Source organism: Drosophila kikkawai, chromosome 2L, assembly GCF_030179895.1.
Source record: "Drosophila kikkawai strain 14028-0561.14 chromosome 2L, DkikHiC1v2, whole genome shotgun sequence".
NCBI lineage: Eukaryota > Metazoa > Arthropoda > Insecta > Diptera > Drosophilidae > Drosophila > Drosophila kikkawai.
The window spans coordinates 24347506-24375254 of record NC_091728.1 but is presented as its reverse complement, the minus strand read 5'-3'; the positions used below and the strand labels follow the sequence as shown (position 1 = coordinate 24375254).

At 44.3% G+C, this 27749-nt stretch overlaps 1 protein-coding gene across 3 annotated transcripts in view; it reads right to left on the bottom strand.

The window, feature by feature from the left end:
• stan (Protocadherin-like wing polarity protein stan) overlaps nucleotides 1–27113 on the bottom strand; it is a 47976-nt gene extending 20863 nt beyond the window's left edge. For all 3 annotated transcript variants that reach the window (XR_001770833.3, XM_017172416.3, XM_070286968.1), the window contains exons 1-2: nucleotides 26528–27113; nucleotides 8463–8491 (exon numbers count right to left, since the gene is read on the bottom strand). The gene's annotated coding sequence lies outside the window, so the exon portion shown is untranslated. The remainder of the gene's footprint in view (nucleotides 1–8462; nucleotides 8492–26527) is intronic.
• Between the last annotated feature and the right edge of the window lie 636 nt (nucleotides 27114–27749).

Here is a 27749-nt window from a genome sequence, read left to right as displayed (position 1 = left end):
CTCACAGTCACACCGGGCGTATGAGCAATCCGCACCTAATCCATTAATCAAAGAGCCCGCTCTGCCAGATCCAGTTTGCTCACCTTTCAGGGGAATTACAGAAGGGGCTGGCGCCAGAGGGAGCAGGTGACGGGCATTCAATTGCAGGCTGGCGAGACAATGCCTAATTAGCAGCAATGACAAATAATTTGATGGCAAACAACGCTGGGAAACAGTTTCCACAGACAACAGAGAGAGAGAGAGTGCCCAGTAATTAGCCCACGGCCGGGGCTAAAATCATTTCCATTTCGATTGCCGACTGCGATTTAGATAAACAAACTCGCCTGTCGGTGGTTGTGTTTATGTTTGAGCTGGTGCTTGTGCTTGTGCTTGCAGCATTTGGCAACTCATATCGTGAACAAACAGGACATGGCCAAAAGGGTTCCCTTCTTGTTGTTTTTACTGCGGCAGTGCCAAAGTCGAGACCGGAAAATTATGTTGTGCAAGACGTCCCAGGCAAGCCACAAGTAAATCAGGGAAAAGTTTGCCTTTGCCTTTGCCAAATATCAAATACACATGCTTGTCTTGTGTGTTATCTCATTTGAAATGGGATTTGAACTATGCCAGAATCGGTTTTGTGTAATTTGCCCAAATGGATACAGACTCTTTGGCCCGCACAAGATGAGCTTTTCATTTGTGTAACATTTGAAAGTGCATCTTGTGTTAAAGGTCTTAGTTTTGGCATGCTGGTGTTTATTTATGAATGCCTTAGTAACTCGTTATGAGTTTTTGATCAAGTCTTGAATGAAGTTTATATTTAGCTAATGGGTAAGTAGGGAGAGATTTGATTTTCCATGAATTCAATTAGCTTAATTTGCTGATAAATATTGAGTTTAAAGCGTGGCATAGGTCGAGTACCCCCAGAAACTAAAGCTTAGCGAGGGTATCTCAAGAGATAGACTTGATTACGCAAAAAGTCGTAAGCATAAATAAACACACAGTTGGCAAATGAATTGCGGAGCAACAAAGATGGCAGAGAGTCCACATTATGCCAACTTTGTGTGTGCAGCCTGTGTGTGTGGAGCTGTAACTTGTGGTGCACACTTTTGTGCGTTTTAAGGGGATATACATTCGCAAGGGTGTATGTATATGTAGCCAGTACGTGGAGGAGCGGCCCTTCAGGCATTATTAATGCGAGTGGCTGCCACTTGAAGGGCCCTCCACATGCGTACACATTTGTAGAGTGGAGTGTGGAGTATGGAGTGGAGAGCCGTATCTTTTTTGCGCCAGCCAAGTTCTCCCTGGTAATCAGCCTTCGACAGTTGGCCAAAAAGTTTGTCAAGAAGTCTCGAGTGCCGGCGATAACTGCCGGTGCCCCAGTAGTGCAGGATAATCGCAGGATCTTTAAATTACACGGCCTTAAAGCCCGCTCAGCTCAACGACAACTGCAACTCCTGGAGGATGAAGGCTTCCTAGGGATAAGGGGATACCGGATGCAGGCTGCCTACGGCTGTGTTGGGCTACAATGAAATGGATTTTTATTGTTCCACCGCGACGACAAACAAATTGGAAAAGTAAATAAAACAAAGGCAGGCAGCGGGCCGCAGGCAACAGGCACCGGGAGCCGGGAGCCAGGACTCAAAGGATGGAAGGTGTTGCCGTCGACGACGACGATGGTGGGCACAAAGGACATAATGAATACGCTTAACTTTTAAGTCACGCTGCGCGAGATAACTTGCTGCGGAATAATGGCGCGAATAACGATGCTGACAAACAGCAACAGCGGGCGGGAACAACAAGGACAATGGGACCACAGGGCGGATGGTTTTTCCATAAAGCAGCCACATTTTCCGCACACTCTCGCCTCCATTTCCATTTCCTTTCTCCCACGTTACCCCCCTGCCAGCACTTTCCTCGGTGCTGCTGCCATTAATGTAAATGAGACTCATTGAAATGTCAATATGACTTTCAATGCTTCAATGGGGCATGCTCGCAAACCAGACTGCGCAATTAAACCTAGCGAGTGATGGTGCGCTATCCACGTATCAGCCACCCAACACCCACTTGGCACCTCCCCCTTTTCCACCCCACTACACTCATGGCCGAAAAAGCGCGAAGAGCCGGGCCTTAAATCAATTGGCATACATCATTCTGAGATCCAGGAGGGGGTGGACACACGAGGGGGTCGGCTAAGAGTGGCCAAAAACTCATTAAACCGTTACGCGCAGTTGCAGCAAATGAGTCATCCGTCGGCAAATACTCTCTAACGGGCAAATATAGAGGCACGAAAACTCATGGAGGTGACAGTAAAGTCAAAATATGATGGCAACTACGTAAAGTACTTACTATAAGAAATAGTACATCCAAATGTTTTTTGATTTATTAAGATGATATCTATTGTTGAGCTTCTTCACAGAAAAATATATTACAGTGCCATAAAAGGCCTTAAAGCTAGTAATAAATTGTATTTTCAACTCAACAGTGTATCTTATATTCCAAAATCATTTAATATTCAAGTATTTTTTGCCTTTACATTGTGGTTCGGCAAAACTTTTTAACTTTTACGCTTCCTAAAATCCCATATATTATAAAAACAATTTCCAGAAAATATGAAAACTCTCAGAAAGCTAACATTTTGATATATGTTTCCTCTACTGATCAAAGCAAATATTCAATCTTGGCTACACAGGGACTAGAGCAATTTAGCATTTTATTCTCTAACTTTTCCATTAGGTTTTCTTTGTGCCTCAAAAATTCATTGGCCAGCAAAAAGTTTGATGGCTAGCAGAGGATCCCGGTAAATTGGTTTACCCCCCGCAAATGTTCACTGTACACAGGCACTCACAGACACACACACATAGATAGTTAAGCTTTCCCCCCCCACTCTCTCACTGTTCTTGGCAACTGTCAAACGCTGGCAGAAATTTTCACGAATTTGTTAGCAAATGCAATCATTTTGTTACGTGGTTTTATTACAGTGGTTGCTCTGTCGCCGTCGTCCCAGCGATGCAAAGCCAATAACATGAAAACGCTCGTTTATAGCATCCAATGCCGAGTGCGGAGTGCCAAGCGCCATGCCGTGCAACGGGGCGTATACGTAACCGTGTGCAAATATTGTCTCAATTTGGTGCCGTACTACACTTGGCTTGCCTTCGTCGAAGGCCAAATGGAGTTGGGAGCAGGGAGTAGAGTGTGGGAAGAAGGGAGTTCCCAGTTGAGAGAGAGTTCAGTTCCGCCCAGATGCAGATGCAAATGCAGATGCCGATGCTGATGCAGGAACTCCCTTTCCTCCGTGTATGTGTGTGGGAAGTAAACAATTTGTATGCGAATTTCGCCTTTGCCATGCGAGAGAACCCCATGAATATGAAAATATTCTACTCCCTTTGCCGGCTGATACCCTCTTTCCCAGGACCTCGTCCTGCGCGCCTGCATAAGCAAACAGTGAGGAAATTGAAAGCAAAATATGATGATGTTCGATTGGCAGATTCTGAGCGGCAATAGTCGAGTCGAAAATCAGAAGGCACTAAACTAGTCCATTCCAGCTCAGTGCTCCCTCGGTCGGTGCTCGACCAAATATTTGGCTTGGCTTAGCCATCTGCCCGAAATTAAAGGCTCATGCAAATGTCCTTATGCGCTCCAGTAGGTCCTGCATTTGTCTAAGCCGATTTCCAGGGCACTGCACCGTGAACCGAAACAGACGAGCGATAACAAAGCTCTTTCAGTTGCCCCCAAAAACTGGTAACTGGCGGCAAAGGGAAGAGATTTGAGCATCGATGAGGAGCATCGATGAGGAGCATATGTTTCGATTGTTTATGAATTAGAGAATCAATTAATACTACTTTTAAAGCTCACTGTTTTGGGAACAATTAACTGTACATTCAGTTACGAAAACCAACATTTAATTAAATGCAATAAACATATTCAGGACATGTTAATGTTCATTTTAAATACTTTTTGTTAAATTGTTTCCACTGCAGCTCGTTCAGGACATCCTGATGATGATGATAATTGCAAAAAAAGAACTCCAACCAACATGACGAAAATCGCATTTAATTAATGCACAAACATTGCAAACATCGCTGGCAAAACTCTTTTGTGCGGCGCGAATCCACTTCAGACATAACTCCAGGCAATACTCATGCTATACCCAGTCATGGACTGGTAGCAGGAGCGGGCAGGACGACTCCTGGTCGCGAGCTGTCAAAGTGCTGCGGGCAAAATGGCGGCCGCTGCCTGTATTTCTGTTAATGGCAGTCATGCGAGCTCCTGGGAGCTCAGGAGGATTCAGCGGCAGGTTATTTGACTGCCTTTGGCAGTTTCAAGTGCACGGGCATGTGTGCATAAAGGGGCTCTTCAGGAGGTTTTCCTTCGCCATCCGAATCCTCCCCAATCCTGAGCCTTTCCTGTTGTGGCATCTGCAGAAATCAGAGAGTGTGGGGGGAAGAGCGACGAATGCTTGCATTTATTTTGCAATTACTCTACTCGGGCGTGGCTCCTTCAACGTTTCCTCGCAAACTCAAATATAATTCCGTCTAATCAACACTTTAAGTGAACTAAATGCATTCTCAGCTAGAGAAATGTTCGCCCGGCGAGCAAAGTGCCTGCTCTGCTGACCAATTAGCAAAGTCTAAAGGAGAACTAGAGCAGCGTGAGAAAAATTGAGAGCCAAGTAAAAGTAGCCTTAAAATTAATAATTATTTATCCTAATTACCTTTCCTTTCGCTAGGAAAATATTCTTCAATTTACGTAGTTTTTCGCGAAGTTTAAGGTTTTTCTTTAAAATGCAAATTTAAATGAATTTTTTCTTGACAAAGCAAGATAATTTCTGTGATATCTAGACTAAATTTGGAGAAAACTGGTTCGCCTGGCACTATATTTTTCAGTGTGCAAGAAATAGAAAATGCAGTAGACCAGAACAGACGCGAAAATGTCAAGCGGGGTGCCGTAAGAAATTATAAATCAGGAGCAGGTCAGCTCAGCTCAGGTCGGAAGGTCGTTGCGAAGGCTTCCGGCTTGAGCCAGAGCCAGAGCTGCGAAAGCATTGATGAATTTCGCCATGACAAGGCGAGGCAATTAGCCAGGCGAAAGTGGCCATAATTAGGCAACCGGGCCAGCAGCCACCGTGACCAGGCACAAAGCTGGGAGTCCACCACGCATAGCTAATGAGCAGGTTTCCATCCAGAAAAGGTGAAACAAAGTCACCAGCAGTCAAAGTGCCAATTGCAGTCGCAAAAGCCAGAGTGCAGCACTCAGCATCCATCGTCATCGCCAGCGACGCCTCCAATGCAATTCATCGCTGGCAAAGTGTTCAGGGAAATTTGCATTCTTTGCCGTCTTTGACTTTCCACTTTGCCTTTTCATCACCTTTCTTTGGCTTTTCCCTCGAATGCAGAATGCAAAACTGTGCGCCCGTAAACTACTTTTTAGCCTGGCCATCTCCCAGCTCCCATTTCCCAGCTCTCCCAGCTCCCTGCCCCTCTGTGTAACTGGCCACCAACTGTGTCAACCAGTCAAACTAGTTGCTGCTGCACTCGATGTTGCTCTAGGTATGGCTATTGCCACAGCACTTACACTGGGAAAAGTAAAGTTTATAATTGAATCAAGCTTCGGGAAATCTTGGAATTACACCCGAAGATCTGGGAATAGAATCGTAGCTATAGCTTCACCTGCGCATTTAACAAACTAAGACTTTTGATATTCTAATCTTAGCTTTTAAATTTAAGGTTAATTTTTTGTACAGTGTCCTCATGTTGCAGTTGCTGTCGTAGATGGTGGACTGCAAATGCTGATTGCTCTCCCAGCTGCAAGAGCAAAAGCCGCAATTGATTGAAAGAGCTCGCTCCTCTTTACAGTTCCGCGGCTCAGTTACTCACGAAATATTCGCTTTATTTTCACCATTTATGCCTTGAACCCGCGGACGCGGCTCTCAGTTTTTCCTGGTATTTCCCTGGCCGAATGGCCCAATGGCCAAACGTTCTGGCCCGGCTTGAAGGTCGCTCGCTTGCAGCTGCAGTGAATGGGAGAAGATTGTGGCCAGGCTTGGCTAATTTTATCTACCTCCGGAGTCCGGCTTGAACACAATCCGAAAACCAAGCCAATCGACTTTGGTTTCGTGACGTTCACGCCCAAATTGAACGGCAACTAGTTGCTAATATCGGCGGCTTATATAAGTCACGGGAAACGGGTTTTCCCCGGTTTTCCCCTGTCGAAACTTTAGTTAATTTTCAGCATTATTAATATTGTAAGTATGTTGTGTATTGACAGAAAAGTTTAATCAACTTTTCACTGGCTTGTTGATTCGTTTGCGGGCAACGAAAGTTTGGCCCCAAAACCGAGCTGAAGCCGCAAATGAAATGAAAATACTTTCTGCCATTCTGATTAGAAGTTTTCGTTTGGCCCCGAGTTGCGAGCTGAGAATTGCACGAAATGGTCGAATAAATTGTTTATTTAATGCCTGAATTTCTGTTCTGACTTGTTGCTGCTTCTCGGGGGCTTCGGGCACGTACAAGTGAACTCCGGGCTTTTCGCACGTACAGGCAGGCAGCGAGCGAGTGCAGGGAAGGATGGCTGGGAAAAGGACCTGGCCTGATGCACATAAAGTTTAAAATAACCGGAGCTCTTTAAATGAGAGCTCTGCCAGCAGTTGATGGCCCTTCTCAGATAAGCACTTGCGAATATTTCTGCTAAATTGCTGGAATATAAAACACATTTTCCCCTCCTCCGACCACCGCAGACAATTTGATAGGGATTCCATCCATTCACGAGCTCAAAAAAATAAACTCTGTCTCAATTTCAGCCTCAGCCCGGGCAATTGCAAACATTTTCGCATTTTCTGCCACAGAAACCCCACCGCAGAACACAGGCCAGGCCAGGCGGCGGCGGAGGGGCAGGGGCCGGTTTAGGCCACAAAAGCAAATTAAAACATTTGCGAGCACAACCAGAGCAGTTTAATGCATTAGACCAGCATTTACCGCCCGCTGTCAGTTTGATAACTTAACTGAAAATCCCTCTGCCGTTGGCCCTACAATTAATCACATTTAATTTATCAATTGTTTTGGCCCAAATACTGGGGGATTAGGCGAAACAATAAAGGCCAAATCGTTTCGAATTACTGGAGCAATGCGACAACAGCCAGGCGAATCGCTGCTGTTAATTGGATCGCTTCGTTCAGGTAATAAATACAAAAAACGCACTGCAATAAATTCCATACATATATCGGTGGCGGAGGGAATATTTTCCCGGATTTCCCATATTCGGTAGAAGCGAACATTTTCGCGTTGATTTTCATTTGTGCTACGAAAATAAACCCAAACCCAGAAAAATGCTCCAATTGTTGCCGTCGCGCAAATTCAGCGATGCAGTTGAGTGGAAAATTACATATGTTCCATGGAATTTGTATGGGAAAATCTACTAATTGGAGTGATTAGTTTGTCAATGGAGTTGAAATTTACACGAATAAATAATAGTTTTTGTTTATATAAAAAAATAGTTTTATAAAAAAACCTAAAGGCAATTTAAATTTAGAAACTACGTACATTTATGTTAAATTAGACTGGTCACTGCAAAGAGGACTTTCGTCTCTTTGAACTAAAGAATTGCTTTATATAAGCAGTGTGTATCCCCGGTCCTGGACACTCAATCTCCCGTTTTCCCGTCTCCAGGCATCTCCAGACCAGACTCATTCATTCGGGGCCGCGTTGGAATGTTCGGCGCTAACTGATCGGCCAAACAAAAACAGTTTCCCGAGTGTTTGGAGCTGGAAAAACGTGTGCTACATGTGGAAAGAGGCTGGGGATCGGCAGATGGAGATGGAGGAGCCGAGTTGATGGGAGTTGGGCTCCAGGTTCGGCTGCGTCGATAGGCAGCGTTGTTAACTGTTGTTCGAATTTGTCTGTGGTCAGTGACCCAGCCAAGGCGACGGAGACCGTTTCTGAGGCGGGGCCTAGCCGGCAAAACAAACATGTTTTAAGGCAAAAAGAAACATTAAGAGAGCCGGCGATCTGGTACACTTTGATAGCTCTCGGGGAGAAGAGTGGCCAGCAAAGAAACACATTAACTTTGGTCACTACATGAATACGAGCGCTCGTTAGCAGAGAGGGCCCGGGGGAAGGGGGCTGGAAAAGTGGCCGGGGAGCACAGCCCCTTGCGTGCTGAAACCCATAAATTGCCGGGAAAGATCGGAGAACGCACAGAAATGGCTGTAAACTATAATTTGAGAGTCTTGGCCGTGGATCGTAATTATCTGGTGCTGCTGCTTCAGCTGCTGCCGAGTGGGTAACGCGATCGGCGAGTTCGCAGCTTGAGTCTTTTGTTAGCGACGCTCTTCAGATCTGCGAAGCGTCGTCGTCGCGCCATTAGAAAGAATCCCCGAATTAATTCAAATATATCCCAGAATGGCTTGAAATTATTCAGTTATTTACTCCCGCGTGCAAGCCCCGCTGCGTGGTGGCTCCCACAGAAATTATGGTATTATATTTACTTACATTTCCTCAACGTGAAACGATTCGCACACCTGCAAGAAAGGAGAAAGGAAAATGGGGGAATTAATATGAAATTACACATTAACATACGCATCAGAGGTAATCCCTGGGGGTATTTTCCACTTTAACCAAACGGAAATAATGAGATTTCCCAGCACTCAGCGGGTATGAGTGAAACTTGAGCTGAAAGCGAGTCCTTCGAGTGTGCTAGTTAACCTTTACAATGGCAAGTGTAATACTAAGTGACTAAAAGGTATTTTAAGTGAAGAACTATTACCCATTCTTTAAATTGAATTTATTTGAGCGGAGGTTTTTAAGGCCTTTCATTAACTATGATAATTTAGAAGTTTCTGTTTGGCTATAAACTGAAAAGTTTATTAATTAAAATGAGTTTTTAATAAAACTCTAGACGTCCCAGCTATAGTTCAGACTTCCTGCTTTTAATACGAACATTTCAGTTGCGTAACAAACATAAACCCTTTCGCCATGAATGCGACATGCAGATCCTGCTCTCAACTCACTTAGGGGTTAATAAAACTGCACTCAGACTGAGAGTAAAGTTTCAGCCATGCAGATTTAACGGCGAGAAGATTAAGGCCTCCGTCCCGCATGGAGCTGCTGCATTAATCGCAAAGGATGCTGATCAAAGGCCCTCCCCTGGCTCTGGTTTTCCGGGAGATTCATGTCCGGAGTGCAGCATCTGCAATCCGCATCGCACTCGTACATCCCACACATATCAGGCGCTAATTAAGCAAGACTCGCGCTCCCTGGAAACTTTTGCTAAAACTAAAAGCGAGAGGGCGAGCGCCGGAGAACGGCGGCAAAATTAAATTAAGCGCTACTGTGGGAAAATGTCTTGGAGCGTAAAGCAATAAGAACATTTCCATTTCCATGCTGCTCGCTTCTCCCTAAAAAAGTGGTTTCCATCGGGGAAACCACACACAGCCAGCCCCTGTGTGGGAGCAGGGAAAATAGTGGAGAGAAGGTAGCCAAGCGTAGAGGTTTTCCCCAAGCCCCGGGGCCAGACATGTGTCAAGGTTATACTCCTCCGACAATTAATTCGAGGCGATGGGAGGAAAACTCTCCGTTTAGCCAACTCTCTCCGACACGGACGAGCGGCTCGGGAGAGGGGAAAATCTCAATAAAACCCGGCCGGAGTAAGTGGAAAACGATGCCGGACAGGGCATGCCGTTTTCCGGAATTTGTATTGCCTTAAGCCCGGAACGAGGCACACGCATGCTCACGGCCCAGGTTGGAGGAGTGTAAATCACATTAAATCCGAGAATTTCCATGGCAGCTCCTACAGCCGTTGGCATAGTTTATCAATTATCAACTCGGACCCATCGTCCCTGTCGTTGTCCTGCTCCTGCTCCTGTTCCGGAATATTGGTTACAACGAGAATCGATTACACAAACAGGATCACTCTTGGGCTGGTGAGTAACAGAAAAAATTGAATTTATTTTCCATCAATATTCCGTCTATGCCAAAAATCCCCTTGGGGGTGGGCGGAGGAAAAACCCTTTGGGCTTTTCCTACGGAATCCGAGAAGCTTGACCATTGGCAATTTAATTTTCCATGAAATGCTGATGTTTCCTCAACTCGTTTGCCGTATTATGGCTTTGCATATTTGTATTTATAAATTACCGAAGCGAAATAGCCGTCGTCGTGTGTGCGTGGGAATTCTCATTTTCATTTTCGTTTTCATTTACAATTTCAATTCAATGCTTTATCCCACATACTCGCATATATGTGCATATATATAAAGTATGGCTCATAGTTGAAGGATCCTGCCGTAAGAGTTATTTATGTTTACATTATAAATGAGTGCTGCGGCTGCTGCTGCTGTTGTTGTTGTTTTTATTTGCGCGAAGAGCCCTGAAAATCATTAAATATTTCGTATTTAATTTTACCTTCGAAGCATTGAAAATATTTATAGCCAGGCGGGGAGAGGAGCGACGGAGACCTGAGACCACTTGTTTCAGCTCCAATAGCATCGCATAACTTACTTACTTACTTATTATATTACGCTTCTCATTTAATTAATTATTTTAAGAGTTTCGACTCATTATACGATGGATTCGATTGTTCGAAAGGGGAATATGTATTTTACAACAAAAGTTCATCTTAATAAAATAATATTAAGATCGTGCTGAGGGTGTATATAATAAGGTTATAATAATCTTATCTTTCTCTCTTGAACTAGCACTAAGAATAAAGGGATATAAAGTTTATTTTAATCAAAGCAAGGCCTTGATTTCCCTGAATGGCTGAAGTAAACGTTTCTTTAAATAGAAAAAATTCAACTTCACCATCCTTCTCCTTTCATAATATTAATTAAATTTATATTAAGTAAAGAAAACCATAAAAAAAACACTGGCTGCTTTGATTAACTTACTACCATTTGACCCTTAACCGCCCCCATCCCGAGTCCCTTCCCCATCCCCCAAGCCGTATCCCGGCAATCCTAGAACCCTGGAACCCTAGAACCCATTTAGACGACGCCCACGCCCACGTGACTGTCAGTTGATCCTGCAGTTTAAGACGAACATCACGTAGCAGCCAAATACTTTTGAAAATATTTTTAGTAGGTCGGCTGGTGCCATAAAATAAAATAAAATCAAATAAAATGGAACGAAGCGAAACAAGGCGCGCTAGGCGTCTGGGACGTGACATAAATTAAATTTTTCGCCATTAATGGCAAATATTATGAGCAGATAGCGACTGAAACTGAACTGTTGGGAAACTTGTAAACTGGCAACTTTCTGCCGGCTGAAAGTATTTCAATTTACAACAAGGGACGATGAGGATGGAAGGGGAAGTTGTAGCCAAAGTTGGACCAAGTTGAATTGGCGATTCCTGTAGACTCGATTGAACTGCATCTGCAGCCAGCCAGGCATTATCCTGCCCGAAGTTTGTTAATTTCACAAAGCCAAGACTGAGCCATTTTTTTTCCTTTGGTAGGATTGGTATCTGCTGGAAAATATGCAACGATTTCTGCTGTGCAATTGTCCAGAGCAGAAATATTGTTTGCCCATTTAATCGCACTGCCGAAAAACCCCCCGGTTTTGTGTTTTGACATTGCCAATGCAATCGGAATATTGTTGTGCCTCATGCATATTTCTGGCCATACGCTTCATTGATTTAGCCATGAATTTTTCACGAGGCTGCTGGGGAAACTGGTTGGCAGTGGAAAACCTAATTCAAATTGCTGCCCAATCGGGGGGAAAGAGCCCGGTTAAGTAGGCAACTCCGGGGGCGGCTCATAACTATCCCTTTAGTGCTGCAGGAGCAGAACAATTGCAACGCTATCCAAACAGACAACCCATTCGGTGCCCTGGGGCGTGAAGGATTTAAGGGATTCCGACTCGGGCTTGGGCTCGGGCTCCAACTCCTCTTGACCAACTTGTGCTGACCAGTAAAAAAAAATATACAGACTGAGAATAGAAGTGGCAAATGGCGCCCACTCCTCGACCGTGTTTATGGCCCTGTTCTATTTCATCAGCTCCGCCAGCTACGGCTTAGAGCTCCCCGGCAATTCGTATTTTCCCCAGCTTCCATTTTCCATCCCATTTTCTGACCCCCCCGCATTTCGCTGTCCGCGCTCATAAACATTTTAGTGGCCGGGGCACGTTTCATTTTGCGCCGAAATGCGTGTAAATTGCTTTCGCTTTGCCTTAGCCGCTACAAATGAAACTAAAAACGCTGACCGACTGTTGAATAGTTTTGGGGCCATCACACCGCCCCCAGCCCGAGCCCCTACCCCCCTTAACCCCAATCCCGACAAATGTTTGCCTACGCCGACGTGCTGCCGAAAGGATAATGGAAATTTCTAAAAATTCTATCCCCGGCCCCGCACCGAAAACAATTTTGTAATCGAAAAACTTTGTTGGGCCTTCTGGCCCAAAGCAAACAATTAGTTTAAGGTCTGTCCAGAGACGGGAGAGGGGGTGGAGAAGGCCGTTTGTTTGGGTGCAATGGCAGCGGCAGCTCAACTGGCAAATGTCAGATGTTTTTATTTATATCCCTTAATCTCTGGCTCATGTCACAAGCTCATTGGCTCCGACACACACACTCGAGTGGAGTCCGTCGAATTGGAAATTGTGACAGCTCTAATATGTTACTGTGCTTTTTACACTCTCTCGCTCTCCCAGGCAAAGCAAAACCAGAGATATCTATAAAAATCTGAGGTATCTAACAGCAACAGACATACCAAATAATAAAAGAACACTTAGGGATGATGGACTTATAAATATGCCTCAAGTCAACCACTAACATTGTGCCACTTTGACCCACGCTCGGCGGCAGTTCAAGATTTCCGGTGATTACGCCACCGGAGGCGGAGGCCGTTCCTTGGGCGAACTAACCCCGGGCATCGGCTGCTCTTAGCCACCCCGCCGCCGCAAAAACCATTAATAATGCTTAAAATTTAAGTCCTGGCAAATTGGTTTAGCCTGAGCCGCAAATATATATATATATGTATATACATTCCCACAGCTATGCTCGAGGAGGAGGAAGCCAACTGAGAACTGAACTGAGTGCCGAAAATGTTTGTGTCGCAGTTAATTATGACGCTTAAGCCGGCAGCCGAAAAATTCCTGTCTAAGGGACGCAATCAAAGAGGGGGTTCCCATCCACACACATATATATACAAAATATATAAAGGCTCCTCTACCTGCCAGGCGTTAATAATTCAGTTCTGGCTGCCGACCTGCGGCAGAGAAGGCAAAGAGCAAAACTAAACTGCGCTGACAGCAAATTTGCGTTTAGTTCGGCTGCGAAAAACTTCCACATGGTTAACTAATTAAAAGTTATTAGAGCCACCCCCGCCACCTTCTGCTCGCTTGTGGGAAATTTATTGAAATTTATTTCGTTTGTGCGACACGAAATTCACATTAAAATCGACTTTTATGCGGCACATCTACCGGCAAGGACATGACACATCTCGGCAGCTGCCAGCTAATGTGGCTCGTCCTGGTGCCGGCCAATTACATCCACCTGATGGGCCCCGGGTCTGCCTTCTGTCCTTAATTAAACGGAATATTCATTCTGTCCACAGGCACAGTTATCGCTGTCCAGTGTATTTTTTGGGGCAGTTTAAAATGCGAAAAGACGCACACAACAGGGCGCACAGTGCCGCCCAAAAGGACCCTTCTTGCGGGGTGTGCTGGCGTGGGTTTGTCGGGTCCTAAAAGCAAATATTCATCTCACTCGGATGTTTTGGGGCCGCATCGTGTTTCACAATTTTTATTGGCATATTTACCGAAAATTAAATGGAGCGTAAAGCAATCTGCCCCGGTCTCTGCCTTCATCTCCACTTCCCTTTGGGTGATTTGCACACGCGGCGTATGCGTAATTTGTATGCTATTAGGGCGAGGGCAGAAAGACGAATTACATTAATTGCTTAGGCCCGTGGAGCAAGAGGGTTGCTGTACAATAAACGGAAAATATGCAATGGCCTTCCCTCCAGAACGCATTCAATTGTAAATTTGTACTCCCAGCCTTTGTTGATTTTTGCAGCAGCAGCTTTCCTCCTCGCAGCTGCCATATTCCTTGATAATTGCTTCCATTCTCTTTCAGGGCTCTCCAATCTCCTTTTTTTCATGTTTGCAATCAATTTGATTCGCCTGGGACTTGACCAGAAATTAATTAAAATGCAAATTAATTTGCAATTATGAGAAAATCCCTTATAGAAACTGCTGCTGCTCATAGATACTTCGTGGCATCAATTCAGCATGAAATTAAATCGATATGCAAATAAGCCCAATGCCCTCGAACTAGCAACAAAAAAAAATGTGGAGCAGAGGCGAGCGGGAAGAGTAAATAATTCAAAATAAATATTTGGCCATGAATTAATTGCAATTTTACACTGTTTGCCCTGCTATCAGAAAGCTAGATGATGAAAATGTCACTTTTTTACTCCGGAAACCGAAGAACGGAAATGGTTTTATGATAACTCCCAAAAGGCAAAGGAATGTGCGAGTGGCATCTGTTTCTGACAGCATGTGTCATGCGAACTTTTCAAAGTAACTTTCAAGTTCATGTTTAGCCCCCAAGAAGCCACTTTTGGGCTCACATTGTTAATGCACTCCCAATCCACTTCTCCAAATATTAATTGTTTTGGTAATTCCCGTTGACCTCTCGCCACCTTTCCGGATAAACGCCCATCGATAACCGCAGTCGTGCGTGCCATTCAATAACACACGCAAATCAACAGATGGAGAGACACACTCTCGGTGGAGATGGGGGCCAATAATCGCATTATCCGCTAGGCAAATCCACTTACATTGGAATCAATCAGCCCCATTACCGTCTGGATATGCGAATAGTTGCCATGACCACACAGCGACAATGGAAAACACACTCGCAGGGCCAAAGAAAATGGCCAATCAGTGGAAATCTGGGTAAGCAAAGTGCATGACTCTGGAGCCATCTGAATGGTAAGACAGTATTTCCAGGGTATAAGGGTATTTCCATTATGTATAAAAAGGTTTTAAAAACACTAGAAACAGGAATGACCAAAAATAATGTATACTTGAAGGGGAAAATTGCTCGAACAACAATCATAAGACTAGGGTAAAATGGAAGCAAAATGAATCAATCCAAATGAATTTTGATGGGGGAACTTGCTCAAAAATCACGCGTAACCTTAAGGATCATGAGCTGAAGTATATTTGGGAATATTTATCACAATTATAGTGTTTTGAATGTGATCAATTAATCAATTTTTAAAGCTTATTCAGAACCCTATGCAACTCCTCACCAACTGATCTGCCAGGTATCGCATGGTCGGCTTCCTCAACACCAGCGTTCTTTCCCCTTTGGAGTCGAGGCATATGTTAAATCAGTCGGCGATAGCATCGAATGCCAAGAGGGAAGTTGAAAAGTGGCAAAGTGGGCGGAGCTGGGGGGTCGAAATCAAAGGTTAATCACCCCTGCAGGGCACGCAACACAAACACAGTGGCGTTAGCTCCACTCGGGTGTGTGTGCGTGTGTGTGAATGGGATTCGATGCGAGACTTGGCCAGAAGTTGGAGTTAAGGACACAACTTGGGCCAGCCAAGGGTGGGCCAGGCAGCCCTTCTCCTGCCAATGCCATTTTCCCCCCCGAGCGAAGGCGCAGAGCTTTTTGCAAAATGGCGCACTCACATATGCAACTACGAATGGGTGTGTGTGAGTGTGTGTGCGGGTTACCACTTGAAGTTCTCGATTTGACTCGAACTGAACTTTAGCGTGTTTCAATACCATAAATACTGCACGCCTGTCTGCCCCTGAGAGAAACAGTGGCGGAAGGAGTCACACACATGTGGCAGACAGACGACACATAAAAAAATATATCAGCCTTATTTGTCATCAATTTAAATTTATTTTCTGTTTTAGAATTGGTATGGGAATCTAGTTTCAGCCACATGATTGATGATCAAAGGGAATTGGATTGATATTCTTATAAAAATAAACAGATGACATGGTTCTGATTTTATTATTTTATTTCTTAAAGGTTTTTTTAAGGCATTTATATTGTAAAACCACTAAATAATTGTTCTCATACCTAAAAAACCCTTAAACGAAAAAAAAACTCTTAAAGAAAACTTAAAGTTGCGTAAATGTCTTTCAATAATCTTTCCTTCGCCCAGTGCAAAGATTTCCTGCTCAGACCGAAAAAAGGTTAACCGAAAAGCATAAACAATATCTACCTGTATTATAGCCAAAGTTTTCTTTTGCAACTTTGCCCCAGAGAATGTGTTTCTCCCTCCCCAAACGGTCAACAAGGAAATTTATCTTTTCAGAATCGCCTCGGATTGAATGTTAAATGTCGCTTAAACCTTATGGCATATCAATTAATGTCCTGGCACTTGTAAATTTTAATCATGGAGAGTGGACCTTGCATAGCTGATGAGCGCCATTGGACTTTTGAGTTGACAAATGATGGACGGATGACTCATCCCCATCCCCATGGCTCGCAACCCCCTTTCGGAGAGCAGCCCCTTTTAGCACACAATCAAAATCCATACGAAATGAGCTGCGCGCTGCTCCTTGTTAGCTCCTTCGGTTGATTATTTTTTCATTAGCGCCGCCTCGAGGCAGGATACTCCCAGGGGGTAGGGAACCCCACACGAAAGAAATGTCACAGTCCATTCTTATTTATTGGAATAATTTCCGGAGTGTTTCTGTCACTCATTTTAGCTTTTCTTTTCCGACGGCGGCACGGGGTGTGGATCGTAGAATGAATCATTGGATTTACAAAGCTTTGCATAAACAAATAAAATAAATGAAGAAAACGCTGGCAAGCACGCCATGTTGGGGTGCGGACCAGAAAAGCCCTCAAAAGTGGAAAATTTATATATTTTAGAAACATAAATAAAGCTGGCCAAATGCAGGGGACTAAATGTCAAACATTCGTTTGTCCTCCGCCAGCGCTCGGTGCCGGTCTTTGATGCAGCTCGTCGAGGCGTTGAATGCCACCCTCGCTTTGAGGCCCCCTTTTTGCTCTCTCTTTTTTTCTATATCCCTTTTTCCCCGATTTCCCTTTTTCCCCCTTATTCAACTCTTCCCTTCCCGCCTTTGACAGCCAGCCCTTAGCATTTTGTAATAGAGTTTAATGCAACTTTTGCGGCAGGCTGGCTGGCTGGCTGGCAAAAGCCTTTTTCCACAGACACACAAAAACGGCAGCAGAGAGTGAGAGTGCCGGGCAGGACCCGGGTGGTCCTGAGAGGACTTCCCTTAAGCGCAATGCATAGAAAATGCTAGAGCCACAACAAGGAACAAGAACAACAGCCGGCATTTTGCCGAAAAAAGGGACTTGCTCATGCCGAATTTATTGATTTTTGCTGCCGCCGCATCCTCAATGAAACGCACACGCAGACACAACAGGATATATATGTACATATATCCGACGTATGTGTGTTTGTGCACGTATATCCTCCCCATTTTTTGGCTAGCCAGGCGATCGAGCAACCACCAAAAGCGCTGAATGCGTGGGGTGGTTTCCTTTTTCGTTAGTTTTTCACAGTAACAACGAGGCTAACAAACGGCAACAACAACAATAATGTAAATGCAATCAGCAGCAAAAACAACAACAGCAGAGGAGCAAGAGCAAGGACATCATGTCCGACAGCTGTTCTCCACTTTCGAGCACACAATAAGGACGATGAGCAGGCGATGCGACGCCAACGCGGCTGCTGATGATGATGATGCTCCTTATGATATGCAAATATTTGCGCGAGCGCAATAAACGCAGCATTTTCTTGCAGTGTAAGAGGAATAACAACAGACAGAAAGACATGCAGAAGGGAAGGAAGGAAGCAATTGCCAACAGGACCTAGGGATAGAGACAGATACAGATTGAGAGAGAGAGAAAGAGAAAGAGAGCGCAGCAAGTGACGCATTAATGCCCTTCGCATATTGTCGGCAATTGTTGAGGACATTTTTTTGGAAAAGAATAGACGAATTCAGGACTTCACTCACTTCACTTTACTTCACTTCAAAGTACTAAATAAAAAGGATATTTCCATTATATATTAAAGCATCTGCTAAGATATAGTGTATTGATAATTACTATAAAACTAGATCAATATGAAAATTCAACCAAGCGAACCCTCTATTTACCTCTAATTTCTTATCTTCAGAGTGGCAATATTAATTAATAAAGAGATTAAGCAGTCTCAAAATCCCCTTCTTAAAATTTTTCATTCAATTTAAATACCACATAATAGCCATTCAGTTAACCCAAGGAAAACCTTCTCCTCCCCCAAACCCTCTCAAAACATTCGATTTTCATCACATTTCGGTGACATCAGCCACGGAGAGTTAGGCTTAGTTTCGGGGCCATAAATATCCCTTCGCCGCTCCTTGGGGTTGTGCCAAAATGCGTGACCAAAATTTAATGCCCGGATCGGACAGGGTAAAAACAACAATAACATCCAACAACAGCAACGGACTGGCGACGGGCTACAAGTGTTTGAGTTGCCGGGCTCCGGGCCCCGGGCACCGGGCCGGGATTCTGCTCTAGACAAATGCAAACCCATTACGGAGAGATGATGATAGCCGGAGAGGGATCCCGGGCTTAACGGAGTGAGGATTGGGACTGAGACTGGCATTGCGATGAAGGTCTTGAGGCAGAGCTTGATATGCAAAGGAAACTCGACAAATTACGAGGAGCAATCCAGGGAGAGACGGCAAAGTGCAGCGGGGAAAGCCGCCGCCGAAGCACACATGAATGGGCATATGCAGAGGAAAATCGGCAAAAAGCCGAGCGAAATAAAAAAAAAAATAAACAAAAATCCCATGGCCAAGTAGGGATACACGGTATGCTTCACTCACTCTGCCAGGAGCCAGGTAAGAACCAGGTAACTGGTTACTGGTAACTGCCAACTGCCTGCCACGCCCCGTTGCACGTTGAGCACACCTGCATGAGTCATGCTGGCCCAAGTCGTCGCATTTTGGATTTCTGTTTATGTTGCACGAGAGTTTATTACGGCAAACAGCGGCAAGGACAAGCAACCCTGCTGGATGCACAGAGAAAAAAATATATAACCTAGGAAATTGTATCTATATTTTTATAAAAATTGGGTCCTTTATACAAAATATTTAAGGTAATAATGGAAAGATAAGAGAAAATGCTTTCTGATATTTTTTGATAGTGCAATAAAAAATTAATATGAAAATGTTGTTTTCCCCGTGTGACTTGCCTTCCCTTTGAGACCCGAGTCTCCTCTGCCGAGTCCTGCTGGCCGCCTGTTGTCTGGCGACTGCTGCCTTTGCCTCTGGCAGCGGCATTTATGGCGTAAACTTGTTTAATATAATGAACACTGCGAAGCAAAGTCAGGCGGCACGTGAGGTGAGTCAGCCTGCAACGGGAATCCTGCCTAGAGCAGTGCTAGGCTAGAAGAAGGGGGCTCGCAGGAGAGCGGCTGTAGCGGTGGCGTGTGGAAAACCCGCCCTTAGGGCCTGCCAGATGCACTGGAAATCAACCACCGGCGAGTGGTGCTTTGGACCTGCAACCACCTTGCCGCAAATACGATGAACAAACACAATTTCTGTCGCTCGATTGCGGCTGCGGATGCTCTTTAAAGATGCGCCCGTAAATAAAATGCAGCAGCCGTTTGATTGCAGCCCTCAATCCGTCCCGAAAAGAGAGTGGAAATTGCTCCTGCTGCTCATTAGTCCTGGCCAGACGAAAACGCAAAATGTCAGGCTGGTCTCCGTGCCGCTCTGATTGGAATCGACCGCAAAGCGAGTTGTGTCATGTAAATGTGTCTCTGGAAATCAGAGTTGCCCCTCTGACTCCTTCTCGGCCTTCGTGCCCGTCTGCTTTGCCTTGTCTCCGTCTCTGTCGCAGGCCATGTCTCGTCCTTGTGGCGCCGCCTGTTCGGGGCTTCTTTATTGGCCACCGGGAGAAAGGAGTCCTTATGCGTTCCCCTGCAATAAACTCTTTTCCAATTCCAATTCCATCCTTTCCCTGTGTGTTTAACATGGCAAATTGTTTGCCAACGAGGCAAGCATAATTGTCCAAAGCGGACATTTGAAAAGGAAATATAACTGACACGAGATTGGATTCCGGACTGGGGGACTTAATGAGTTCATGAGACTCGAAGCTTCTGCTGCCCCAAATCCCCCCTTAAATCGGAGTGGCAAGTGTTTCCATAACCGCACCTAAGCGAACTTTATGATACCCATCAAAAGGATAACCATCAACTGAAATACTAACGACCCGAGGACCGACTGCGCGAATTGCAATCCATTCTGTCATTCCACCCCTTGCTCATAATTGTTAGCAGCAATAAATTTCAGATAAAGATAAAGGACTAACGCAAACCGACAGAGTTTCTAACTCCGAGACACAGACACGTACGCACGGGTATCCAGGCGAAAAAGCGAGTTCATCTTCCGCACAGTCCCACATGGATACACTGAACAGAAAGAGTGTTTTATATACATATACAAGAAGCATAGTTAGGCTTTTATTCAGGAAAAATAAGAATTTGAAGCTCATAACTAATAGTTTTCTCCGTCCTTAATAGTTAGTTCCCTCAAACTTTGTTACCCCAAAAAAGAACTTGGGAATTATAAGGGAAATATATTTGAAGCTGATTTTCCTCAGTGATACGATACTAAGGCACAAACATACTCAGTGAACTGCCGGATTCAAATATGAAACAGAGAGATATCTCGGGACGAGGCCCAAATAAATTGAATGAAAAGTTTTATCTGGCAACGAGTTAAGCTCGGAGCTAATCGCATCGAAGGCGATAAACAGGCGAGAGCGAGTGCGGTGGCAACCCTGGCCCAGATCCAGATCCAGCTCGGCGAGGCGCAGCGTAAATTCAATTTGCTCAAATTGAAAATGTGGTGCGAACTTCCACTTCCGTATTGATAGGATGCCGCAGACTGGCGCGCACAGACACACAGCCACACTTGCCAGTTGCCAGTGTGGCCAACTGCGTGCGGAGGGCACGTTCACTGATGGCTTAACAACTTATTTATGCTTAGCTATAGCATCCATCCGCCATTCCCCCCCGTCCTCGCACCACCCACCAGGACACAGCCCCATCGTCATGGCGACTGGTTCGGTTCGGTTCTTGTTGCTTCGCTCGCTCGCGCTCCTTGTTTGCTTGTCGCGGCTTTCCATTTGTTTTTGGGGATGGCCCACAGCATCACTCCCCCTTAACGCGCTCCTCCGCCTGCCCCCGAGAATCTGCTGGTGAATTGTTCCTCCGCATTTGTCTCGCTCTCGAATAAGGGCTGCAATTTCATTTAAATTTAATTCCACTTTCTGGCACGTTGTCAGCGCTGTCAGTTTATTCAAATTCCCTTGTACTGCCACGCACGTAAACGAACGAACGGGTGTATCGTCGTCACCTCTGCGTGTCTGCATATGAGTCAAGGACCTGCTATAATCAAAGTAATCAAAATAAATTGCAATATGAAACTATTTGCCAGGATGGATAAAGGACAGGGGGCTGTGTGCGGTCCGGAATACAAAACTTACGCCTTTGTCGTGCCGAAGGATGTGCATTTCACTCGATGACAAACGCCATTTGATAGTCCTGCGTGGGGATCCTATTCAATGGAATTCTGGCTGAGGCAGCACAGAGACAGCAGGCATCATTATGATAATGCTCCTCTGTGACAGCAAAGATTGACATCGATACGAGGCCATCGCGCTGCGTAGCATACATTCGGGGAGCTAGTCCCAACTAATGACAGGAGCCCGCATAATTGCGTGGCGCTGCCGGAAAAAAAGGCTAACAAATATGGGTCAACTGCCGGACAAAAGGATATACAGAGTCGCATACAGCTTCCTCGGCAGCTTCTGGAAGTTTTTCCTTGGAGCGAGCAACGAGGCTCTGGGGCTGACAAATTGTATGCAATTTATATATACAAGCGTGACTGACATGCAAATTGTGATAAATTAGAGGGAAAACAGTGGCCCAGCATCGGGGGTGGTTTCAGCCCTTTTATTTTCTGGGAACACCCCCGGCCTGAGCCAACTATGATAAGCAAACTTTCCGCCTGACATCGAGCGAGTGCGCTGGCGATAAAGCAAACTTGACTGATTTTGCTGCTGCTTTGGCTGCTTTCACTCGTCTGGCAATTTGATAAAGTTATTACTCGGATCGGAGGGGATGGGGGATGGGGGGGTGGGATAGTCAGTCGGTCAGCTTAATTAAGCCAATGAATTATATGCTCCACGCCGCATTCGATGCAGCCGCCTCCTACTTATGCATTCATTTTGAACTCTAATGAAGCGTAATTGATGCAGTTTCTGCATTATAAACATGTGATATCCCCTGATGAGTCCAGCTTTAATCAAATGAAATGCGGCGACGGCTTTTGCTTTTGCCTCTGCTGTTTGCCAATTAAGCTGCCATCAGATGCCCCGGGTCGGCTATCAAGTGCGAAGAGTGCCATGCAAATCCCTAGGTATAAGCTGCTTAAATACTAGGATATCTAGAATACTTGTGCTCGTTTAATTTCAAGTAATTAAATATAAAATAATGGTATTGATGATGCAGACTATCAATGTCACTGCTGCCCAATGACAATTGAATTCCGAAACCAAACACTTCAGGGAATCTCGCCAGCTTTAAGCATGAAATAATTATTCTTAATGAAATTCGAAAGGAATTATTTATGCTTGCTGTTTATCCATTCGATTATCGAATTCACATTTATTATAAATAATTAAACATTATTGTTAGTCACGACAGCCATTTTATCTAATCAATTTGTGGTAGAAAAGCCTATAAATGTGACTAGTAATTAATTATGAATATCCATTATTATGTCAATTGTTGACTTATGTGCTTGATTAGGGAGATTATCTTGTCAGTGATTTTGGTTCAATTCGAGTTAATTCCTTTAACAACCGATCATAGCTTATAGCTTAAATTAAATATAAATCCTCTTTTAACTATATATTTGTAGTAGTTTTTTTACTTAAAGCAAATTAGGCTACATCCAATTAAAAACAAGTAGCTGGGCTCCATTGTTTTCCCCCGCCGAGAGAGGGAGAATGCAGTCTCATTCACTTAAGTTTACAGCTCGAGTAGCTCGCAGCCTGATTCGCCCCGCCCCATTGGGCAATACGCCCGCCCCCTAGGAATTGATAAGTCTAATTAATGCAATTGAAACAAATTCCAGCATGCAAATGAATGGGCACACACCGAGTGCTCTGGCTTTGGGGCATCCGATGGATGGATGCTTGGACATGCCTCATTAGCCAGAGTGCCATAAACTTTGGCTCGTCTTATTGAATTAGTTCTAATGAGGTCCCACTTCCCCCATTTCCCCAAATCTCTGACTCACCCAGAGTCCCTGCGAGGTGTGAATTCCCCAAAAGCTGGAGAAGAGGATGCTTCATCCTTGCCTTCCTTCCCCCTAGTTGCTAGTTAATTTAGCAAAAACTAAAACATCGTTCCTGCCTGCCGCACAGGGCTGTCAATCAATCAATTTGGGCAGTCAACCGTGGACAGGGCTGCCACAGCATCGCACGTTATGGTTACGATTGGCAAATTTATGGAGCTTGGCTCACTTAAATTCCTCGGCTGCATCCTAATTGCTACAGAACTGTTGTGAATTCAACTATTTTTTGGCAGTAAACACTTCAAAGGGAACCTTTAGTGGCATATAAAATATATGGCATTTTATTTAATCAAATCGAGGTACGATTGGATTGGTCTTTTGGCCCAAGGCACTTGAATAAATATGACCTGGGATTACAAATATTTGTTGAGCGGCTTTAAATACATTTTTCATAGCCTTGTTACTTGGCAAAAAGCAAAATAATTGCCCTAAATATTGAAGCATGTAAAGGAATCTCCTGCACTGGCTGCCGGGCATCGCAGATAGATGGCTTTCGGCAGCGCAGTAAATATTTAAAAGGTATCTGCTGCTCGCACAGCAATCATATTTCATTCTCCTTATTGGACGAAGAGTCCAATCTCCCATCCACCTGTTGGCTTTCCAGTTGATCAAATCAGAAATACAATTATCAACAAGCCCAAATCAATACCTAATATTTCGGCGGAGGAGCCGGGGCCCAGACTGGGAACGGGCCATCAATCATGCGATAGACGCCGCATGACATAACCGCTCCAGCTGCGTCTGGACTCCATCTGTATCTGGATTTGTATCTGGCTCTGTAGCTGTGGGCTGCCGCTGAAAACTACCTCGTACGTGTGTGTATATGCATCAATTAAGCTTTTATTCTAACATAACAATTTTGAATGTGGCCGAAACCAGTTTGAGTGCGGTGGCCAAGAGGGCCCGAGCCTACGCAGAAGTATCTTTTGGATAGCTGTGAACGGCTAGCTGGCCAACGGAGGCCAAAACAAACAAACGAAAAATAACTCAAAGCAGTGAACTCCAATTGAGATTGGCAACGTCATCAGAAGCGAACTCCTTGCCATGCAAATCCTACTTCAATGTGTTTTAGCAGCTGTTAAAACACTTCCAAGTGGATGTGTGATTTCTACAATGAATTCCACAAAAGACTGTTGATGTTTTGATGTCTAAGCCCGGCTGGCCACAAATCAGCCACATTAACTGGCACGAGACACATTCAAATGTTAATTAATCAACAGGCCAAACGAGTTTTCCTGCCGGAGTTTGCCGGCTTCGGAATCGGCGATTGACTGAGGTTAGTTCGCCCGAAAGACCACCGCCGCCGGATGAGTTGACAATTCGCGGTGAAGAAGCCAGAAAAAAGTCTCCTTTTCTTTGGCTCCTTAAACCGAATCCAAGCTGATCACTTGGTTTGCTCAAAAAAAATAAAAGAAAGACGGGGAGAAACAGGTTGCGGCTACCGGAGAAGAAGAAGAGTAAGGAGATGCGTTCTGGCCAGGATGATGGCCCATTGCTGAGCCGGAGTGGTTTCGGCCTGGCCGAGACAGCTGCAAAACGAAGCCAAGAGAGTCAGGGCGCTAACAAACTCATTTTGAGCACAGGAAAGAAATGTTTGCTTATCTTCTTAAACAAATTTTTAATTCATGCTAATAAATGTTAATATTAATTTAAATATATCTTCTTTGCTTTCAAGTTGAGTCTCCTGAGTCATAAAGTAACAAAATAGCAAAGCCAGAACCTAGGGATAAGAATAACTCATTGTTACTGATCCTAAAGAGTTACAAAGTGATCTTAATTTTTTTTCTGTGCAAAAGAAGAATGAAAAAAGGTTGGTAACACGCCGAGCCACAGAAAAAAAGTGTTGAGGAAAGAGAGTACACAAGAGAGAGAAGAGAGCAGGAGGAGCAGTAGCAGAAAACCAGTCTTACAACAATTTTTCAGCTACTTGCCACTGGTGGTGGCAGGCTCGAAATGGACTTGACTCTTCCAATTGCAGCGACGACACACCGCATTCCAACTAGAAAATCATAAAACATAAATGTTCCATAAATGTATCTGCGTATCTTCGTATCTTGCGAGTATCCGCGCAACGAGCGCTGTTAATGGCCTCGAAAAATATCTTAATAAATTGGCAATCCGACAAAATCGTCGAGTGAATAATGTATCCAGCAGATAAGTTTGTCTTTGGGCCTGCTGAAATATTTATGCGACAGACAAAGGGCGCAGATTCGCACACACAAACGCCGAGACAACAAACCCACGAGCGGGGACCAGTGTGAATGCAGGAAAACAAAGCACTTGCAGCGCCCAGCACCGAGATACAGATACATTTGTATCTCGTGCAGGCGTTTGATTCCGAATTCGGTTAGGTTTTGGCTCCCGGCTCCCTTTGCTCTCTCTTTCAGCGACTCCTCTCTTTGCGCCCCACGTTTTAATGTGACTTTTATTGTGCTTCCTCCTTTTGTTGTCTCATTTGGTATTCAGTTTTATGTTTGTTTAGCGCTTCGCGTTGTATCTTTTTGTGGCGACTCTGAACTTTAACAGTTGCACTGTGTGTGAATGGCGAGCTTTAGCTTCAGCCTCGTCTTGGGCTTCATTGGCCAACTGTTTTGTTTTGGGCCAGCTGCTAATTGGAGCTGGCTGGCCGGCCAAGAAAGAGACCCACACAGACACTTTGAGCCTAGGCAATTTAATCGGAACTTTATTTTATTGCTGAAGCCGTAGAGTCAAAACTCTGGGGCGAATTAAGAGCACTCTAAGCCCTAAAATGTTTTAACATTCCTAAGAAAGCACAGCTAGTACAAAGTCTATGTTAATTAGGAAAGTTAATACCATTCTAGAACGTCTTTAATATATTTTTTAAGAATATAAACTTATTTATTTTTAAGATTTTATATATTGCATAACAAAAGATTGCTTTAGGTCTAAATATGTTATAAAAACACCTTTCCTTTCCATCTTTCTAGTTATCCCTTAATCCAAAACACATCCTAGATGATGTCCAAGACACCTGTAATAAAAATTATTTGCGATAGGATAAAAGCATCGCTCTATCATCCTAGCATCCTGGCAGAACGACACCTGTCATATGTCGTATATCAGGTGTCATCTGACGCACAATCCCCATTAGAATGCAACCACATGGCGCCCGCAAGGATAAATATAATATATGTATACTCTATATGTATATACGGTTGGGTCCTGGCCGTGACGGCGTGAACTTACAGGCCTTTGTTTCGCCGTGTTTTTGCGTTTCCACGCGTCGCTGGCCAATAATCCGCTTTAGCTGCACGGCTGCATTGTTAAATATTTATAATATGGCATTTAAATTCGCACATCCGTGTGTTTTCCTTTTGCACCTTGTATTTGTATTATTAGCACAAACTATGTGTGTAAGCTCGGGTATTATAATCACTCGCCAGTTGCTGGCCTCACTGTTGCACTATGACTTTAATTACTCGGATGAATCGGTGCTCGGCAGGCGGGGGAGTGAACTCCATGCAATACAAGTAAGTTGACTGTAAATTTTCGCGGAAAAGCCAACGCACTTTTCGGAAAACAGATACGGAGAGGGCAAGACCGCCGCGCGAAAAAAAGGAAGAGAGCTAAGCGCGCTGGCGAAAAAAACCGGTAATTTCGTCCGTCGATGTTGTGTTACTCTAACTTTACAATTGTGTTTGCCTTTGCCGCTGGCTTTGGCTTTGCTTTTGCCTTTGGTTTTGGTTTGCTTTTGCCTCTGACTTTGCGGAGTGGCGCACGCGTAGCCGAGCGGAGGATTGTCGTAGTTCGTGGCCAGGCGCTCGAACGCGTCCAATCGGTCTGGAGTCACGGCGTTAACTGGCCAAACCAGAAACTGAAAGCCGTGTCTGAAGCTGAATGGGAAGCCGAGCAGAGCCGAGCCGTTGCACAGTGGGGTCTCTAACGGGTATTCATTGTAAAATTCTTCATTTATTAATACATTAATTTCGTCTGTCCGCCTGTCCGTTCTAAAGCAAACTCTCCAAGTGAGTACGCTTGTTTCTTATTATTTATAAATATATCTAAAAATGTTCATTAAATAAAAACAGTTTTTGTTCCTTATAAAACTAAAAGACCTTAAATTGGTATAAACACATGAAGAGTTCTGATAAAATGTATTATTTATTTAATAATAAAAAAAATATATTAAACATTAAATTGTATTAATAATAGATTTGTTTATACATTTATGTAAATTGTTTAATTTTTACCTAACCGCTTGTTCTACCCACACCACCGTGCGATAGTGGTGGTTCTTGTATTTCGTGGATGTTTTCGTATTTCAAGGGGGGTGACTGGCAAAATGTTGCTGCAACACCAAATGTTGCTATCGTAGAATATATATATATATGTATATATAAATATATATGTTTGCAAACACAAATTAATACAAAAGTAAATAAAAATAAATGAATAATTATATGAAAAA